We start from the raw sequence: 22,052 nt of genomic DNA on the forward strand, positions 1-22,052 counted from the left end.
TCTGGATCTATGTTTTTTAATGTGATTTTATCGTGGTTTTATTACATGATGTTATCGTCTCTGAGCCTGCTTGCGGGGAGAGCGGACTATAAATTGAGTGAGTGAGTGAATGTGATTGGTGGTCACATAGAGCTCTCAGCTTAAACCAGTTCAATGCATCATCAGTGTCCTGGACAATGATACAGGCATTGGGAGGGAAATTCTTTCTTTCTCACAGAACAGCCCCCTAACCTTAAACAACTCACACATAATAATGTACTTCCCAACACTGACACTGGGACCAGGGCCTGCAATAAACCAGGATGCCGACTCTGTCCCCATATTGTCATGTATGCCAGCATCCATGCCATTATTATGTTGTGTCCATATGCCATTATTGTGTTACCATGCATGTCATTGTTGCATTTCATGCTGAGAGTGATATAAACATCTATGCCATCATTGTGTTGTACCTGTTGCCATAATGCTTATCATGCTGTACCTAGCCCATACTGTACCTCATGCATTTCATATAATTCATCTGAAGGTGTTTAGATTGCTAATACTAATTGCTAGAGGAGCAAGTGGCCTCTGTCTTATCTCTAAGAAATATGCACTTTCACTTTGGAGCGACCTTGGGCTGCAGCTGCAGCTGTCTGCTAAAATGTATCTTTTCACAGAAGAGAATGATTTCACTTTGCACTTTGTCTAGACTAAACTGCTTGATTCCCATGTAACTTTTTAGGGTTTTGCGCCTGAATGCAAAGGGAGCTGGAAAACGTCCCTCTATATTAGTAGTCCTATTGTTTGTCTAATTACTTCTGCCAACTTTTCCCTATGAGTGGATATCTGAACTGAATAGATCTCTAAATAAAGTTTCTTCAACCAATGCATCTGTTTGCTTGCTGTGAGGGACTTGGGGATCTTACTGCCAGGGAGTGACACCCTAGGACTGACACATATTTACTCTGACAGCACAATTACTGGACCTAACAACACCAGTTAAGCCATCTCAGGTTCATTCACTTGTTCATCTTCCAATGTCATGCATGCTATCAGGGGCCAGCAATGCCCTTCCACTCTCTACACTGGACAAACATGTCAGTCCCTATGCAAAAGAATAAATTGACATAAATCTGACATAAGAAATCAGAATACTGAAAAAAACAGCAGGAGAACATTTTCAGCTTCCAGGATATTCTATTGCTGGCCTAAAAATGGCTGTCTTTGAACAGAGAAACTTCAAGGGAAGATTACACTGTGAAACTGTTGACATGGCATTCATTCACAAATTCAGAACAACTGACTCCCCAAGAGTGAACAGAGACACAGGATGGTTGTTGTGGATTTTCTGGGCTGTATCGCCATGGTCCTGGCATTATAGTTCCTGATGTTTCACCAGCAGCTGTGACTGACATCTTCAGAGGTGTAGCACCAAAAGACAGAGATCTCTCAGTGCCAAACTGAGACACAGGATTCTTATCTCACTACAGATTCTCATTTCTGCTCTAATCAGCTTCATTGTATCTTTATATCCTTATGCCCTTCCTTGTAACACCCCGCTAACCATGGTTTGGGATACAAAGGCTCAGGGTTCTCCATTCCTACTTGTGTCTGAAGAAGGGTACTCTGACTTGGGAAAGCTTACATTCAGAAAATCTTGGTGGTCTCTAAGATGCCAAGGGTTGGAAATCCTGCTATGCTAGTAAAAATGAAACAGTTTGAAGTTTATATGATAGACATGCCCTAAAATAACTAGAGCTGACATAAGAAGACTGAAATGACATAATGTGTTACTACAAGCTGGGGCCCATAAAGAACTACGTAAAAGATAAACTGTTTTGAAATCCCTCCCCACCATCCAAATCTTCAGCTGTATGCTTTTATAAGCTCCCGGGACCTTGTGAAGGATACTCCCCCTCCCTTTCCCCCTTAACATTCAGCTTGCCTCAACATTCCTTGCTGCTAGAGCATATTTACTTCTCATCAGGCTGGTTTTTGAGGGCTCTTTTCTTTTTCACTTGTTTTAATATATGTAGTAATTTTTGGCATATTTCTGGAGTCCAAATATGCATAGACTCCCATCTTGTCCATGTGTTGCCTGGTTTCATGATTTGTAGCAGTTTCCCTTCTTCGGAAAATTTCATTCTGGGGTTCCCAGGGGATCTGGTCAGAGAGAGGAGTAATGCCTAAGTGATATATTCTACCATAATGATGATTATAATGATGATTATGATAACAACAATAATAATTACAACATTTGATTTATATACCACCCTTCAGGACAACTTAATGCCCACTCAGAGCAGTTTACAAAGTATGTTATTATTATCCCCACAACAAAACACCCTGTGAGGTGGGTGGGGCTGAGAGAGCTCTGGAAGAGCTGTGACTGACCCAAAGTCAATCAACAGGCTTCAAGCAGAGGAATGGGGAATCAAATCTGGTTCTACAGATTAGAGTCCTGCTGCTCTTAACCAGTACACCGGACTGGCTCTTGAGTAACCTTTACACACTCCATAAACATCATAATCTTTCTTTCTGGCTGATAATCAAATGAAGAAATTACAAACTGTCTGAAACAACAGAGCAAAAAGAAACTGTCTGGAAAGAGCAACATAAATTGGAGAAAAATATCTACCTATTTGTTCTTTCTTCATCCATTGATCAGTTGCCCTATAACCAGTCTCACAACAGCCTATGTTTACAATCAGAGATGCAAGTTTTTAATTAGTTTAATCAGTTGATTAATCATCTACTCAGTTAATCAGTGGAGGACAAGTTTAATCAATGGGTCTGCAAGTTATGGCTATTTATTTTGGTAGGCTAATTTTGCTCCTATCATGCTAATGCATTTAAAAAATGAAAAAGAAAAACAATATGAAAAGATGACCTTTACATCTTGCCTGCAGTAGTAGCTTTTATTTGTGATGTTACCCTACACCTCCTTCTGTATCACAATCAACTTGTTAAAAGGAAGGTGGCTAATCAATTCACTCTGCTTTAACTGGCTTTTTATAATTTAATTGAAATAGTAAGAAACTGAACATTTGAAAATATATCACATATGCACCCATATATATTCTTTCTCAGTGTGAGGAATAAGAGTAGAGGATTCTGTACATTAAAAAGAGAGATGCTGATTTTGTTTATTGCAGTTAATAATCAGCCTACATACAGTATGATGTATTTCACAGTAAAGAATATTATCACAAATTGGTGACATTGGTCATCCTACTATATAAAAGGCGAAGCATATTCAAGACAACTCACTTCCTACCCTGGTGCACCACCAGAAGGTGCTGCTGTGGAGGGAAGCCCAAATGAGGCAGCCAGACCTCCAGAGAGTGTGCCAGAGTGGAAAGCCCAGGCCGAGATCAACCGTGGAGCAGGCAGCAATGCCTGCCCCTGCTTTCACCCAGCTGGGATCAGGAGGGGAGCAGGTGGCAAGACTAACCCCCCACCTTCACCCAGCTGGGATCAGGAGTGAAGTAGGTGGCAATATCCATCCCTTGCCTTCACACAGCTGGGATCAGGAGCAGAGCAGGTGGCAAGGCCCACCCTCTCGCTTCACCCAGCTGGGAGCAGGAGACAGGAAGGAGGAGAGAGCACAGCTCTCCCACAGCAGGAACTTACAATTTGGTCAACTCTTAAAGTGCACCATGCAAAAATGATGTTTAGGCCAAATTCAGGTCTGAAGCAGCCAGGATCGGGCAACTGTTGGGCAGGGGGGGGGGGTGTTCCCCTACATAGCAGTGGCCTTATCCTAGTCATTTCAGGCCCGATCCTGGCTATTTTGGCCATTTTGGGCCTGTTTCAGCCCAATTTGAGCCTGAAACAGCCAAGATCGGGCTGCTTCCGCTCAGAGGGTGTTCTCTCACCCAGTAGCATCCCAATCATGGACGTTTCAGGCCCGATCCTGGCCATTTCAGTCCCATTTCTGACATTTTGGGCCCCTTTTGGCCATTTTGGTCCCAATTCAGGCCAGAAATACCCATGATCGGGAGTAGAGCAGGTGGCAATTCCCACCCACCTTCACCTGTCATGGATCAGGTGAGGAGAAGGTGACAATGCCTGCCCTCCCCCATTCAACCTGCTGGAGTCAGGTGTGGTGCAGGTGGCAATGCCCCCCCTTCACCCAGTTAGAATCAGGCGCAGAGTAGGAGGCAATGCCCATCCCTTCTTCAAACAGCCGGGATCAGGAGCAGAGCAGGTGGCAATGCCTACCTTCACTTCACTCAGCCAGGATCCATCATGGAGCAGGCGGCAAGGCCCACCGCTTCAACTGGTCAGGATCCAGAGTGGAGCAGGAGGCAATGTCTACCCCCCCCTTCACCCAGCCGGGATCAGGTGCAGACAAGCACCTTGTTTACCTTGTTGTTTGCGACGGGATCAGGTGCAGAGCAGGAGACAATGCCCGCCCCTCATTCACCTAGCCAGGATCAGTCACAGAGCAGGTGGCAGTGCCCGCCCCCCTTCACTTGGCTGGGATCAGGTGCAGAGGAGGTGGCCATGCCTGCCCACCCCCAGCCTTCATCCGGCCAGAATCAGTGATGGAGTAGGAGGGAATGCCTGCCGGCCTGCCTGCCCCTCTTTTCTGGAACCCGTTGCATTTGTTCCCACAATGGGCTTTGTTGCTAGTTTACAATAAATGAGTAAACTTTACACACTCAATATATTTATGGAACCATTTTATGTGAGAATGGTGAACTGCATGATACCTCCATATCATTTTACCACCCTTCCAAGACAACACTTTTCAGAGGTTAAAGTGCCAGACTAGGATCTGGGAGATCCAGGTTCAAATCCCCCCTCTGCCATGGAAGCTTGCTGGGTGACTTTGGGCCAGTCACACCTTCTTAGTCAGCTTCATAGAGTTGTTGTGAGGGTAAAATGGAGGAGAAACGCATGATGGAAGCCTTTTGGGGTTCTCCCGAAGAGAAAGGCGGGTTATACAAGAGAGAAATGCACAAACAAAAACCAAAATAAGTCCACATATTAAACTACCTGACATCATTCGAATGGGAGTTGAGCACAGAAAAAAATGCCTTGTGCATGTATTTTTGGACTTGCTCTTAGCAGGACTGAAGAGAATCACCACAGGGCCACAAACAGTTATGCCTTTTTGGCCTTCTCTCAAACTAACCAAAACCAACACGGCATCACTTGGAAACAACATCAAAAGGAACAATAATAACATGATGCTCATATACCGCCCTTCAGGACTACTCAACGCCACACTCAGAATGGTTTACAACGTAAGTTATTATTATCCGCATGGCAATCCCCCTGTGAGGAGGGTGGGGCTGAGAGAGCTCTGAGAGAGCTGTGACTTACTCAAAGTCACCCAGCTGGCTTCAACTGGAGGAGTGGGGAATCAAACCTGGTTCTCCAGATTAGAGTCCTCCCGCTCTTAACCACTACAACAAACTGGCTATCTACATCGAACAAATCACTTGACTTGCTCAGGGCCCATTGGACTCCCAGTACACACACACACACACACACACACACACAGAGAGAGAGAGAGAGAGAGAGAGAGAGAGAGAGAGATTATTTATTCTTGGCAGCCCAGACGTTAATGATCCAGAATTGCACAATTCTAGCTCCTATCACAATAGTCCCCAGTACCGCAATGAAACAGACCCAGAATCTCTGGATGAATTTCTTCGCTTCCAGAGTACCTGTTTTGCCCTTACTTACACACACACACACACACACACACACACACAAAATCACATTTCAGCCTATGGAGTTCTGTTCAAGAATGGGGAAACTGATCAAGATTAAGAAAGCAAGGTTCAGTAGTAGGAACCAAGTCACACAGATCCAGTCCGACTGCTAGGTATGGGATGGGTGCCACAAACGAGCAAGAATATAGTCCATTGAAGCCCGAAGCCCAAGTCCTTGTATTCCCCAAGCGGGGAGGAATGCTTCCAGTGAAGCTGTAGGCATTTAAAGGGGTGCTGTTTTCAGAAGAGGACCACAGCACCTGTGAAAGGCCTCAGGTTGCATCTTTGGCCATCTCCTTCAAAAACCTTTAGGAGAGCTCCTTTTGTAGTTGATTCAAATTCCTCACCCAAAAGATCTCTGTTTCTACTCCTTGAGTAGAAACTCACCAACCTCAGAGAGGTCTGTGGGGTGCTCCATCTTTCAGTTTATGTCACGGCTACTTCATGGGCTGAAATGAATATACAAAATTGCATTTTTACAAGTCATAGCACTACCCTATAAAGCCCAGTATTATCTCCTCTGACAGCTTTCTGATGAGCAGTCTATGCTCATGGGCAGAGTCCTTTCTCAGTATTGCTGCCTGCAAAAAAAGGAAAGGAAGTTAATTGCACCTTCTTCACAAAGGTGCAATTAACGTGCGGAACTCACTGCCACAGGATTTAGGCCAGGGGTGTAGATGGCTTTTTAAAAGAACTAGATAAATTTAACTAGGAGACACCCACCACTGGACATGTGCATGGTGGCTAAATGGGGCTTTCAGACTGCGAGGAAGTGCGCCTCTGAATGCCAGTTCCTGGGAAGATGTTTGGGTTCTATAGAACTGCTGTAGACTTCAGGAACATTTCGTTGAACACGAAAGGGAAACAGAAGATTGGATTAGATAGACAGTTTGGTCTGATCCCGCACGGCTGTTCTTCTGTTCTTCTTAGACCCTGCCAGATGGACAGCCTAAAGACTGAACCCGTGCCCTTGTTTATGCAACACACATCTTCTGACACGGAGCTATCCTGGTTCAAGATCATTATCACAGATGTCGGGATCCGAAGGGCCTCAGAGGCAACACACACGAGACAATCAACTTCAACTGGTCCCCCCTTTCCACTGAAGAGTGTCTGGTTGAGTCTCTCCACAGTGTCAGAGGAATACATATTACACCAGCAGCAATAAATGCTGCTACATTTAAGAGAGCACGGTTTCATTTCTGGAACTTTAGTATTGTAATTACACAGATGACTGAGGTTTTGTGCAGCAGCAAGACAAGGCTTTGTAATGTCAGTGCCTTATTTACAGCAAGTGAGAAGTATCAAACTGTGCCTGACGATGGAGTGGAGAATTATGACTCCAATAATAATTAACATGTTGCTCTGACATGAGTCAGTTTCTAGGAGAAAGCAGATTCACCTCAGGGAAGTACAGACGAGAAGGTTAAGTCAACCATGCGTCATTAAACAAATGCATGCCACTCGATCAACTGCCAATAATGATCCACTGATGTACAGCCAGCAAAGTCTTTCTTTCTTTCTTCCTTTCTTTCTTCCTTTCTTTCTTCCTTCCTTTCTTTCTCTCTCCCCCTGCCCCCCCCCCCCGTGGCTCTCTATGGAGGTTGCCCCCCCGTGGCAACTCTATGGAGGTTGAATAGGAGCAAAGAGGGGACAAGCCAATTCCAAGAACAAAGAGGTCTAATCAGGGCTTTTTTTCTGGGAAAACAGGTGGTGGAACTCCGTGGGTTGCCCTCAGAGAAAATGGTCACACGGCTGGTGGCCCCACCCCCTGATCTCCAGACAGAGGGGAGTTGAGATTGCCGCTCGGTGGCGCGGAGGGCAAACTCCCCTCTGTCTGGAGATCAGGGGGCGGGGCCACCAGCCATGTGACCATTTTCAAGCGGTTCCGGAACTCTGTTCCACCACGTTCCAGCTGAAAAAAAGCCCTGGGTCTAATAGAACGAAGGCAGTCGAAATTGCAAACAGGGTTGTGCAGAGGAAGTGAAACATCTTTATATACGTCCAGTACTCCCCCCCCCAAAAAAACCCCAGAGATGCCAGTGTTCATGATGTTCTCCCCTTTAAGCCCGAGTCCCAGATACATAAGAGGTGCTGGTACTCCATAAAGAGGGGCCAGTACTCTGTAAAGATGTGCTTGAACTCGATACCATTGTGTACCCCCTGAAAAAGCCCTTTCTTTTACTATTGAGACTCCAGCTATACGTTTTTTATTTAAGCAATAAAGAGTAAACATAAAAGATATGAAAAAACACAACAATCTAAAAAATTACACTAATGCTACATATAAACATGAAATAACAAACAGGACAAGCAACTGATAATAATAAAAAGAAAATACGATTTAGAAAGATAGGAAAAAGAGGGGAGGGAACTAAACTACAAGTTGAGTTCCGATTTTCTCCACAACAAATATATATAGTTTTCAAAGTCTTGCTAAACGTAAGAGCCCTCTTTTTTCTACTGTTCATGCTTCTTAATCCATAAATCCTGATATCAAGTCATTATTATCTATTTCATGTAAAAAGTCTATGAACGTTTTCCATTCAGCCAAATTGTAGATTTCTTTAATCACTGAAGTAAGTTTTGCAATTGATGCAAACTCCAAAACTTTTATCCACCATTTTTATTATTATTAGTTGCTTGTCCTGTTTGTGATTTCATGTTTATATGCACTGATACTGTGGTTTTTTAGATGATTGTGTGTTTTTATGTATTATGTTTACTGTTTATTGCTTAAATTAAAAATATATAACAGAGACTCCACTCTCACCAAAGTAGCTAGTAACATTCACAACTTATAATAAAACTAACTATGGGAAATTATATGAAGATAAATTTCAAGGCATGAAAACAGAATGGCATAAAAACAGGAGAAAACAAAATGAGCAGCACATCTTAAAGATGATAAAAACCAAGATCCCTAATCAAGATTATTTTAAAAACCAGTAGCATCTAAAAGTAAACTTGGGAGGGCAGGATAGCAAGAAAACAGACTAAAATCAATCCAACCCATGGATTAGCAAAGTATCTTGATGAATGAATAACAGCAGCATTTGATTTATCTACCACCTTCAGGACAACTTAACACCCACTCAGAGTGGTTTACAACGTATGTTGTTATTATCCTCACAAAAATCACCCTGCACGGTGGGTGGGGCTGAGAGAGCTCTGAGAGAGCTGTGACTGACCCAAGGTCACCCAGCTGGCTTCAAGCAGAGGAGTGGGGAATGAAGCCCAGTTCTCCAGATTAGAGTTCTGCCACTCTTAAATAGACACGGGCACAAAGCAAAAATACAAAGCAAATTTAGTCACAAAATGGGCCATTTTGTGTGTTGTGAAACTGCATTTTGTGGGGCCGCGGTTATCATGAAATTCACGACATTTTGGCCTGTTTCGTTCACTTCGTGAATGATTCGTAATTTCAGACAGGCTGGAGCTGATCCATTGATTTCCTAAATCAAAAAGAGTCCAGTAGCACCTTTAAGACTAACCAACTTTATTGTAGCATAAGCTTTCGAGAATCACAGTTCCCTTCGTCAGATGCATCTGACGAAGAGAACTGTGATTCTCGAAAGCTTATGCCGTGACCCCAAGCACCTGTCATCAACCACCCTCCGCTTGCATCTACAGAGGCACCACCCGAGCCTGCTGCCCCTGGAGCAACATGAGCCATCTTGCAGGTAGAAGAGGAGGACTCCTGATCAGAAAGAAGGGGGAGGGTCATGGGAGTCCACCCCAAGCAAGAAGACTTGCCCCGAGGGTGCTGAGGGTGGGAGTGGAACGTCCTAGCAGGCTACCCTGCAGGAGGTTGTCCCCTCGGGGTCAGGGATGGTGCCTATCAAAAGAGTCAGGGAGAGGGCTCAGGAGGCGGGCACTCATGTGCTGGTGGAGATGATGGCCCTGGAAACAACAACAACAACAACAAAAACAACAACAACAACAACATTCAATTTATATACCGCCCTTCAGGACAACTTAATGCCCACTCAGAGCGGTTTACAAAGTATGCTATTATTATCCCACAACAATCATCCTGTGAGGTGGGTGGTGCTGAGAGGGCTCCAGAGAGCCGTGACTCGCCCAAGGTCACCCAGCTGGCTTCAAGTGGAGGAGTGGGGAATCAAACCCGGCTCTCCAGATTAGAGTCCCGTGCTCTTAACCACTACACCAAACTGACTCCCTTTGTCTATCGTGGATGAGGTGGGCTTTCGGAGGCTGCTGCGTCACTTCACCCCCTTGTTCATAATGCTGTTGCAGTGGACCATTGCAAGTCATTCCCACCCTCTATCATAGTGTGGGAGAGATGGTTGCTCAGGAGCTGTCGTGTGCCAAAGGTCAGACCATGCACTTCATGGCAGATATGTGGAGTGGCTGCCATCATGGCTACTTCGCTCTCACTGCCCACTGGTGGCAATCGGAGGACCTCCACTGCCCCAGGGAAAACCAGGGCCCCAGGGTGAGGTGCTGCCCTTGCAGCTGGGGTACAGAGTGGTTATGCTCCAGGCACAGGGGATAGATGATGATCACATGGGGAAGAACATTGATGCCATGATCAAAGCTGGGCTGAGGGAGTGGGCACCCAGGGGTTATTCTGTTCATGGCATCATGGTCACCGATGCGGGAAGCAACATGCTGGCAGCCCTGAGAGAGGCATCCCTCGATGGCCTTGTCTGCCTGGCACAGAAGCTGCACCTGATCATGGTGGATGCCCTTGAACTAGGTAGCAAGGTCAAGGCCACCTGGGACCAGGGAACGTTGTCCATGCGTGACCTGTTGGAAAACTGCCAGCGTCTAGTTTCGCACTTCTCCCACAGTGTGAAATCTTTGGATGAGCTGCACCAGAAGTAGGGGGAGGGGAGCGATCCCGAGCACTGCCTCTACCAGGACATGCCCACCAGCTGGAACGCCACCTATGACATGGTTAGTCATCTGGTGGAGCAAAAAAACCCAGTCCAGGGCATCATGTCATCTGTGGCTATTATGCAGGAGAGGAAGGAGGTCAGCATCAGCTATGCAGACTGGTTGGCCCTCTCCCAGATGGTCCATGTCCTTAAGCCCTTTAAGGAAACCACTGAGCTCCTATGCTCATGCCAGTCCAGCCTGGGATAGGTCATCCCCCTGATCTATGGGCTGGGCCGGGTGCTGGTCGACAAGGTGGAGAATGAGGAAGATCTTGCCCCCAGGGTCAGGGACTTGGTCAGGAGGTTGCAGGCAGGCATAGCCACCCACTGGCATTGTCTCTGACAGGAGCAGCCATACAGACTGGACTGCATATGTGATCCCCAGATAAAGGGCAGCATCGCCATGTGGGATGACCAGCTGCAGGACTGGAAGAAGATCCTGCCCAGAGTGCTGCACAGGTATCAGGCACAAATAGTAGGATGACAGGTGGGTTTTGTCGGCAGCTGTTCCTTCACACCCTAGGGTGGGGGAGGCACCTCCCCCGGGAAGTTAAGAATCACCTCACCCGAATGAGGGAGACATCCATCTGTCCATCCTGATTGCATCTGTCCATCCGTCCAATCCATACACGTCCCGGGGTGGGGGAGATGGCCCCCAACGGAGAGTTAAGAATAACCTCCTCCAAACAGGGGAGGCATCCGTCAGTGCTGCCATGTCTGGCAGGTGTGTTTTGAAAATGAGAGGTGGTCAAGGGTCTTATTTTGAGCACCCTGTCCCGCCTGGGTGGGTGTAGAGGGCATCTGCTGGTGCCGCCATGTCTGTGGGTGGTTTTGTTGGCCACCACCGCTCCTCAGCAGCACACGAGGGGTGGGCACCTATCCACTGCGTTACTCTGCCTTCCCCACTGGGGGAGGGCATCCTCTGTTGGTGCCACCATGTCCAGCAAGTGGGTTTTGTCAGCAGCCGTCCCCAAGTGTGGGAATCAGAATAACCTCCCCCACCCCCAGAGAGGGGGAGACATCCTTCCCTTCCTCGATGTGTAACCTTGGGCTTGAAAAGCAGTATTTTATCTTGGCATCTGAAGAAAAGCTGTATTGTATAAAGTTGTTTAAATGTTATTTGTATAATGTTTTATCTGTTTTTAACTGTTATTTATGTAAATTGAAATGTTGTACTCCACCCTGAGTCCGCTTGGTGGGGAGGGCGGACTAAAAATCTAATCTAATAAATAAATAAATAAATAAATAAATAAATAAATAAATAAATAAACCTCTCGGAGAGGGGGAGGCATCCGTCCATCCATCCATTCCAGTAGAGCACCATCCCTCCAACCTCCGTCCATTCAGTGCCACCTTGTCCGGCAGGTGGGTATTGTCAGTGGCTGTTTCATAACGTTCACACCATGGGATGGGGGAGGCACCCCCCCAGGATTTAAGAATAGCCCCCCCAAATGGGGGAGGCATCTGTCCATCCATCCAATCCATGCATGCCCTGGGGTGGGGGAGACGGCCCCCTCAGGGAGTTAAGAATAACCTCCCCCAAATGAGGGAGGCATCTGTCCACCTATCTGATCTGTACATGTCCTGGGGTGGGGGAGACGGACCCCCCAGGAGTTAAGAATAACTTCCCACTGATGGGGGAGGCATCTGTCAGTGCTGCAACATCCGGCAGGTGGGTTTTGTCAGCAGCCATCCCCAAGAGTAGGACTTATAGTACCCTCCCCCCAAAGAGGGGGAGGCATCCATCTGTGGCAGAGGGGGACAGAGGGGAGGTGGTCTGGAGCATCTACTGCCTCCCAGGCCTGTGAGGAGGGGGTGGCCAGCAACAAAACCCACATGCCAGCTGTCGTGGGTTCCCCTTAGGGCCCAAGGGGTGCTGCAGGCCACCTCAGAGCCTGTGGCAGGGGGGACAGAAGGGAGGCAGTCCAGAATGTTGACCGCCTCTCAGGCCCATGAGGATGGGGCGCCCATGGACAAAACCCACATGCTAGATGTCATGGGCGCCCCTTAGGGTTCAAGGGGGTGCTGTGGGCCACCCCTGAGCCCGTGGCAGGGGGGGACAGAAGTGAGACAGTCTGGAGTGTTGACCACCTCCCGGGCCCGCAAAGAGGGGGCAACCACCAACAAAACCCACATGCCAGCTGTCATGAGTTCCCCTTAGGGCCCAAGGGGGTGCTGCAGGCCACCCCAGAGCCCATGGCAGTGGGGGACAGAAGTGAGGCAGTCCAAAGCATCAACTGCCTCCTGGGTCAGTGAGGAGGAGGGGCCACTGACAAAACCCTCATGCCAGTTGTCGTGGGTGCCCCTTAAGACCCAAGGGGTGCTGTGGACCACCCCTGAGCTCATGGCAGGAGGAAATAGAAGGGAGGCGGTCCAAAGCATTGACTGCCTCCCAGGCCCACAAGGAGGGGGCAGCCACTGACAAAACCCACATGCCAGATGTTGTGGGCACCCCTTAGGGCACATCTCAAGATGAATGGCAAGGTTTTGGAGAAACATCCAGCTCCTCCAGTCCACATCCCAAACCCTTGGGACTGTCCCTGACTGCAGTCGAGTCCACCCATCACTCTATCTTCCCAGCCCAGCTCCACACTGCGGCCAGTAATCCTTCATCCTCCTCCTGAGTCTGACCCAGCAACTCCCGGTCCTCATTTCAGTCAAGCACTCTGGCAGCACTTGCCTCTCGGTCAACATATTGCAATCTTGGCCAAACTGCTATTTCTAACAGAGTGGAGGAGAACCTGCTGAAGTCTCCCTGCGAGTTTGGCATATCATGAAACTGACAAATCGTTTCGTGAAATGGGTCAATTTCACAAACATTCGTGGTTCGCGATTCGTGAAACAGGATGAAACATGAACATCTCGTTTCAGCTTTTTTCCATTTCATGCCCATGTCTACTCCTAACACAAAACTGGCTCTCTCACCAAACTGAAAATCCTTGAGAAATTAAAATGTGTTTTTTTTCTGGCATCAAGTTAACTGATCAGGGTGCCAAGAGAGAAAAGGCAGTGTTCCTGGTACTAATCTACTTCACATCAGCGAAAAAGGTCCCCAGTGCTGATCCAAGCATATGGACTCGCTCATATAGCAGGAAGAAGCTCAGGGAATCATCATCGCCCAGTACAGAAAATGCTGGATGAGGAGCCTGGGGCAGACCTTTACTCAAACAACCCCTTTTCACTAACCATTCCCTGGGGATCTTTGGCAAGGCAGCATTTCTTCCAATTACTAACTAGTAACATGATGCCAGCTCTGGGCTGTACCAACCAATTGCAAAATGCTAATCAGCCCTGCAGTGCATTGCATGCATTAATAAAGATTCACAATGTATTATACATATCCAAGGAAAGTCCCAAAAACAAAATGTGTAAGCTGCAAGTGATAGATAGATATATACAAGGGCTGGGTGGACTGCACCAGACTGAGTACTGAATCTGCAGGCTGAGCGCTGCTTCCCCTGGCTGCATGCCACCTCCCCTGGCTACATGAGCCTTGGGGAGGCCAAGAACCTCCTAGCTCGGGCTGCCTCCCCCACATGGGCCCTTATCACCACGTGACTGGCCTGGATCAGGTGGTGAGGGGGACACCAGGATAAATCTTGGTGGCCATAATGTTGAATCTATCCCTGTGTGTGTAGGCTTGTCAATCTCCAGGTGGGGCCTGGGGAGCTCCCAGAATTACAACTGACCTCCAGAGATCAGCTCACCTGGAGAAAAGGCTGCTTTGAAGAGTGGGCTCTAAGACATTTGTCATTTTCCCCCCCATCCATGCCATTTATGTGTTCTCTGGTGTTCTGATTTCATGCCATGTTAACACTGTTCTAAGTTGCATTGCATTCATATAATAAGTTCATGCCAAAGTTAGCCTTATCTTTAAACTGTATGATGTCTGTTGACCTTGCAGCTGCAAAACAAGAATGTAACCATTACACAGGGAAGAGGAAGAGACTTCGATTTCTTTGTAATCTTGCCTAGACAAAGCTATTGTGTTCTCACGTAACTTCTTAGGTTTTCGCGCCTAAATGCAAACTGCTCAAGGGGAGGGGGGAGGGGGAAATGTTCCCAGTATCAATAGTGCTTTTGCCTGTATAATCATTCCTGCCAATTTTCCCATCTATGGATGTACCCATGAACTTAAAGGATCTCTAAATAAAAGTCTTTCAACCAATGCACTGGAATGCTTGCTGTGAAGGGCTTGGGGGTCTATCTGCCATGGACTGCCGTTCCTAGAACCTCCCTTCCCCAAACCTCACCCCTACCAGCTCCACCCGCAATGTGTGTGTGTGTGTGTGTGTGTGTGTGTGTTTGCATGACAGAGATTAGTAATCGGAGTCTCTGATCGGTTTTTAAATTACAGGTACAATTGTTAACTTCGTTTTTACCTTTTCTTCCAGATAGTTTTAAGTATTCAGATATTTTTGTCTGAGTTTGCCAGTATACTCAGCAGCAGTTTTTATTACAATCAGAGCCAGGGGAGACATTTTCATTTATTCTAAATAGGGATAAAGCATCTATTCCCTCATATAATATAGGGAGAAGTATTACAAAATAACATTTATTTCAGGTCGCCAATTACATCCAGTTGGTGTTTTAGGAGCAAAATGGTTTATTGCAACCACTTTGAGTAGAGGTTCTCTACTAGAAAAGTAATGACTAACATGTTTATTTGTTTCAGCTCTATAGGAAACATATAAACACGGAATTCATCTAACTTTAACCTTGCATTCTTCTGATGAAGAAAATCTCAAAACAGGATGTAATACCAGATCTCTATTGGTTGTTGTCTGTTGTGTAATGGATTTGTATAGATGTGTAAGCAGCATATTTTATAATACCATATATGTAAAACTGCTTGCGTTTTATTATATGTGTGTGTGAGTGTGTGTCTGTATACATTATTATATTGCTATAGCACAGTGGTTAAGTGATTTGGCTGCAAATCAGCACACTACTGGCTCGAATCCCAGTCAGGGGCGGCGCAAGGGTTTTCGGCACTCACAGCCAGCCGGCCGGGCGCCCTGCCGCATAAGCGCACATGCAGCGGCCTGTGTGATGATGTCACACGTGATGTCATCACAGGAGCGCGTGCACCACCGGCCCGATCACTGTGGTGGGCAGCTCTGACGGTGCGCGGGTGGCCTCCGAGCTCTCCCGCTCGGTTGCCTGCGCCACTGCAGATGCCCGCCCGTGGCAGCTGCGCCCAGCCAGGGGTGTGTGCTGGCAGTGGCAGCGGTGCGGGGCGGGAGGGATAGGAGGCTGCAGCTCTGTGGCGTACACTCCCGCCCCCCATGCCTCCTCCGGTGCTCCCTCTGGCACCCCGCGCCTGAGGCCACCGCCTACCTGGCCTCAATGGGCACGTGGGCCCTGATCCCACTACTGCCATGAGTTCAGTAGGTGGCCTTGGGTAAGCCACTCCTCTCAGCCCCAGCTCCCCAGCTGCATTGTGGGGATAATAATGACACTAAGTTGTTCACCACTCTGGGTCACCATGTAAGTGTTGCTGTTTGTTTGTTTGTTTGTTTGTTTGTTTGTTTGTTTGTTTGTTTGTTTGTTTGTTTGTTTGTTTGTTTGTTTGTTTGTTTGTTTGTTTGTTTGTTTGTTTGTTTGTTTGTTTGTTTGTTTGTTTGTTTGTTTGTTTGTTTGTTTGTTTGTTTGTTTGTTATCCACTCTCCCCACAACCAGGCTCAGAGCAGATTACAACATAAATAAATAAATTATAATAAAAACAGCCTTAAAAGCATAAAATATAGTATAACAGTACATTTGGGCAGCAGCCCATATAGCTCAACCCCCAACCAAAAACATTTCATGATGTGGGAATGGAAAGTCAATACAAATATATCAGCGGGAAACAGGGGTGAAGGAGTTTTCCAATCCCCTCAGCAGGAGTCCAGCAAGGGAGCCCACCTGTACCTTGGCCTTACCCACATGCCTGGTGGAACATCATCTTGCTGGCCTGGCAAATGATCATAAATCCTGCCAGGCCCTTGTTTCAGCAAACAGAGAGTTCCATCGAAGAGGCCCTGGCCCTAGTTAAGGCCAGGTGAGCATCCTTGGGGCCAGGGACCACCACCAGCTGTTTGTCAGCCAAACAGAGCACCTTCTGGGAAAGAGATGGTCCCACAGAGACGCTGGTCCCAGTCACCAGATATGCTGGTGTATACATATATATACACACACACACATACACATACATACTTTCTTTGGATAAACATAATAGATTTTGCATCTTTATTCATATGTACAGCCTAGTACACCAAGATGGCTTGACTCAGTAAAGGAAGTCACAGCCTCCACTTTGCAAGATCTGAACATGGCTCTTAATGTTAGGATATTTTGGAGGTCATTAATTCACAGAGTCACCATAAGTCGGAAGCCACTTGATGGCACACCCACCCGCGTAGTGCTGATCAGCATTTTATAATTTGTAATTTTCTAATTAACATCATCTACTGTGTTCCTCCTTGGGCTTTTTAAGCTCAGGGCTGTAGGCTGCTGAGAGCACAGAGAGGCCAAGATGGCAGAAATGGCATGAGTAATCTGACAAGCCCAACCAGCAATTGGCAGCCATGGTTTGAGTCAAGAAGCCCAGCCAAATGGGACAAGACTGAAGATGGCCAAGAAAGCACAAGGGAAAGAGCAAGAAGGACAATATGAAATAAACACAAAGAGAAGAGCAGGCAGGCACGAAAGGAAATATGATCCCAATTGAAACCAATGGGGCTTAACTTCTTAAGGTTGGCTAGAAAGTGCACCTTTTATTATAATGCATGGTTGCCAACTCCAGGTTGGAAAATGCCGGGCGATTTGGGGGTGAAGCTTAAGTAGGACTTCACTGAGGCATAATGCCATCGTTATCTGATGAAGGGAGCTCTTGACTTTCGAAAGCTTAGACCTCGAAAACTCTTTGTTGGTCTTTAAGGCACTGTTGGACTCAAATCTGAGTCAGGCCAGTGCACTTCACTCTCTGAAAATCTGTTGCTGTAGGAATCGCCTGATACTATTATACATGTTATGTACATACTTACCTAACTTGTATTGTAAACTTGAGTGTTGTAAACTATATTGTTTTAAGATCCATGTGTCCATCTTCATATTGCACTTTTATTATCTTTTTAATATGCCATGGTTTTGTGGTTCTGGATATATTCATACACTCATACGCAACAAAAAGGGATTCTGGTACACCACTTAAGAGGTTGTTCTATGTCCGTGCTGTGAGCTGTATGACAGTAATGGCTGTCTGTCACTTTTAGGAGAAGTGCTGTGGCTCAATAATGGTGGTGGAGAGTGCTGTCACGTCATAGTTGACTTATGGCAACCCCTAGTGGTGTTTTCATGGCAAGAGATTAACAGAGGTGGTTTGCCACTGCCTACCTCTGCAGCCCTGGTCTTTGTTGAAGGTCTCCCATCCAATTACTAACCAAGGCCAACCCTGCTTAGCTTCTGAGATCTGACGAGATCAGGCTCACACGGGCTGTCCAAGTCAGGCTGTGGCTCAATGATACGGCATTAAATTTGCAGATGATACTAAGTTGGGAGCAAATAGAGTAGAGAGTAGATTCAAGATTTAGGATGATCCTGACAGGCTGGAAAACTGGACTAAAACTAACAAAATGGATTTCAATCAAGAAAATGCAAAGTTCTGCATTTAAGTAGGAAAAATCAAATGCATCATTATAGGAAGAGGGGAGACTTGTCTTGGCAATAGTACATGTGCAAAAGATCTAGGGGTCTTAGTAGATCATACACTGAACATGTCAGCAGTGTGATGTGGTAGTTAAAAAGGCAAATGCGATTTGTGGCTGCATCAACAAAAGTATAGTGTCCAGATCATGTGATGTGATGGTACCACTTTGCTCTAGATCGAGTACTGTGTTCAGTTTTGGCCACCACAATTTAAGAAGGATGTTGACAGGCTGGAACATGTCCAAAGGGGGGGGCGGCATAAAGATGATAAGGAGTCTGGAGACCAAGTCTTATGTGGAAAGCTTAAAGGAGCTGGACATGTTTAGGAGATGACTGAGAGGTGAGATGATAGCCATCAATACCTCCATATGGAGCAAAAGAAATGAGGAAATGTCTCCCCTCCGTGCATGGGGGGGGGGGGGAAGCTTGAGAGAAAGCCTGGAGCTTTCCCTCAGCAGCAGCTTTCTGAGCCCATTTGCATTCTCCTTTTTTATATAGAAGCCATTCCCCAGAGCTGCTGTGTGACTGTGAGGCGCACAAGTTGGCTCTGTGGCAAACTTATAAAAGAAGTAACATCTAAAGTGACCCTCAGACAACCTGGAAACCTTCCACCAGTCTAAGGAGCTTTCCTGTGACAAAAGAATCTTGGAAGACAATATGCAGCTGACTCCACTTTGAAATTATTTTAGCAAAAGAACTTTCCCTACCCAGCTTAACCAAGGTGTGTACAAAACCTGAATTTTCTGGATTGCCACTGCTTTTTTCCCCTCCACAATGCCAATTGTGAGAGACAGATTTGTTCAAGTAGCTTTGCTAATATTTAGGGAGAAGAAATTACTTTAAAAGCTCAGACATCTATTTCCAGCTTGATAGACATACCCTTCACAAAAGGGTTTAAAACTTTAAAATAGAAAATAAAGCTAGATCTTTAAAAACTGTATACAGGAGGAGCTAGATTTTTTCAGTAAAGTGCTGAAGCTTTAAAACAAAATGTGCCAATATTATTAAAAAGTTGTGTAAAGCTGGAGAAACAGGAAGAAGGAAAGAAGGAAAAGGAGTGTGTGCATGTACTCGGGGGGGGGGGGGACTGATTTGCTTTCTGTTTTCCAAAGGTTCCATCCTGAGCTCTTGGACATCTGTAAAGGCTTCAATATTGACTTTAATAGGTTTAGAGGCAGACCAATAATGTCTCATATATTTCTTCTGGAAGTTTCCAAGCAGTTCATATTACCATCATTTTTCGTTCGTAAAAGCAACGTGAACTTTGTATACGGGCGAAAGATTAAGGTTCCACGAAGATTAAAAAAGGAACAAAGCAAGCAAGAAAAAGGACAATGTTGCTTTAGCAGACAATTTGTCACATAGCTTTTAAGTTTTACTAGCCCGGAGAGGTATCCAACAACCAAATAGTGAAAGGAAAGTGAATGATTAGCGGGGAGGCCTTCGGGCGACTGAAAGATAGTTTTAGTAGCCTGTCATGAAAATCTGTGGCCTGAGGCGCCACCAGGGCTACTTTTTATTTCCAAGCCTGTTATTGATTTTGGTATGAAGAAAAATAATTTGGGATTGTTCCTTAAGGTGTCAAACAGGAAGGGGAGGGGATTGGAATGGCAGCCTTTCTTTCACAGTTTTTCGTTCATATTTACATTTTATTACAACCGGGCCTGGGATAGTAAATGAAGGCATTTACTACTTAAAGGTACTACTGTCTTTATGAAACATGGCACGCTAATCGAAAACACAAGTAAACTGAAAATTAAATTTAAAAGCCTATAATTTAGTATCTTCCTTGCCAAGAATGATGACTTTCATTTGCCAAGGGAATCAAGAGCAGCTCAGGGTCAGGCCGGTGTGGTGCCGTTTGCAGGCCCGTTGCCGAGGCTGATGGTGTTGATTAATTTCTAAGGACTCCGCTTTGTCTTCTGCAGCTCACTGAACAACTTCATTTCAGCTGATGAGTTCAAACAGGGGTCAGAACAATCCTCATTTCTGACAATTCCACAAAATGGGAATTAATTTTATGAGTTAGGACCGCTGCATTTAAAACCTAAGCAGGGGAGGGGGAAACGATCAGGGGCCAAGTTAGCATAAGGAGAAAGGAAATCTGTTTGCAAGGCCCTCCTAGGATAACCTGGTTTGATTAAAAAATACAAACGAATATTTACTTTACTAAGCAGGTGGTGAAATGTGGCCCACATGATCAGATGCCTAGAAACCAATCAGTTAAGGCCCTTATCTTTGGTAAATAATGGATGCTTTTTCAGGGCCCCGGATCATTATTTAGCAAACAATCTGGATGTTATATTAAACTCCTCACGAGCTCGACACTCGAAAGCAAGATTCCACCAGAGCAAAGTCATTGCATCGAAAGATGTTCCATCTTGCCCTACTTTAGAAGTAGGAAGCTGAAATAATCAGAATTGTCATACAGTTATAATGCAAACTTTTAATCTTTCCTCCAAATGCAGAGAGAGGCAGAGATTATGGGAAATTTTGAGCTTTAATGGGAGCGTTTAGTCCCATTTAAAATTGCAAAATTTTAAATTGACATTGATATTTTTAAAATACGTCAAAGGCAATTTTGTTGGAAGTTGTACTAGCAACTATGGAACCTTGGTTAATTATAGAAATCGTTTTCAAATGTAAATAGTTATTATACTGGTCCCAGGGAATACTTGGATGGCCTATGATACAGTAACCACCTTTCCAACATTAAGCAGAACCAAAGCTGGTGATACTTGGAGGGAAGACCTCCTAGAAAGCCCGGATAAAGCTGTTTGGAGTTCCAGAAAGGCAAAACATAAATGCAGTAGAATGATGTATTCTAGGCGTGCACAACTTCATGTTACTTTGATAGAAAGCTGCTGTAGCATAGTCGTTATATGTTGGGGTTGCGAATCATCACTCTGCTGGTTGAATCCCACTACTGACATAAACTCAGCAGGTGGCCTTGGGTCAGCCACTGCTCTCAGCCCCAGTTCCCCAGATAACAACAACACTGGCTTTGTTCACCCCTTTGAGTGGGTGCTAATCTGTCCAGAAGGGTGGTATATAAACATAATTATTATAAAAGGCACTTCAATCAATTTGAGGGGATAGTTTTGTAGATAGCATGTTGGAACACAGGGCCAGAAAACAGAGAGTAAGGAATTGGTGTCTGTCCCCATGTTCAACTCAGGCTTGGGCTGAACTTCCCCTACCCTGAGGTAAAACTTCTCCTCTCTCAGCCTATGAAGCTGTATACTGGGCTGGGAAGCCTCTGGTAGCATGGTTGATGATAAGTTTCAACTTTCCTTCTTGTCCCACCCTTAGGAAATATTAAAAATGGTTACCCAACCAAGTCTTAGTAGGGGACAGATCAGGGGGTTGCATTTCTCTTTAGCAGAAACTGGCACACAAGGTTTGGGGAGGTTCAAAACGTAACTGAAGGTTTATTTACAGAAGGTTAAAATCAAAAGGCAGGTAGGCAGATGTTTGAATTGAAGTAACAGAAATTTCACTGGTGTGAGGCACAAAACACTTGGTATAACACTAGGTTGTTGGCTTCTTTCAGAGGTTGACACTGCTTTACAAATGCTCTACTTTTAAAGCACAGACACAGCACAACTTTCCCTCCTCTCCAGATTTAAGGGTGCTCCACTGAGACAAACTCTTACAAGATACTGGGCAGGCATTATAATTACGAGCTATAACCCTTTTCCTGGCACTGAAGGGGAGACTCCTCTCTACCCACTTCCTTGGCCTACTA

This window comes from Eublepharis macularius, chromosome 7 (genome assembly GCF_028583425.1).
Source record: "Eublepharis macularius isolate TG4126 chromosome 7, MPM_Emac_v1.0, whole genome shotgun sequence".
In the NCBI taxonomy this organism is placed as follows: Eukaryota; Metazoa; Chordata; class Lepidosauria; order Squamata; family Eublepharidae; genus Eublepharis; species Eublepharis macularius.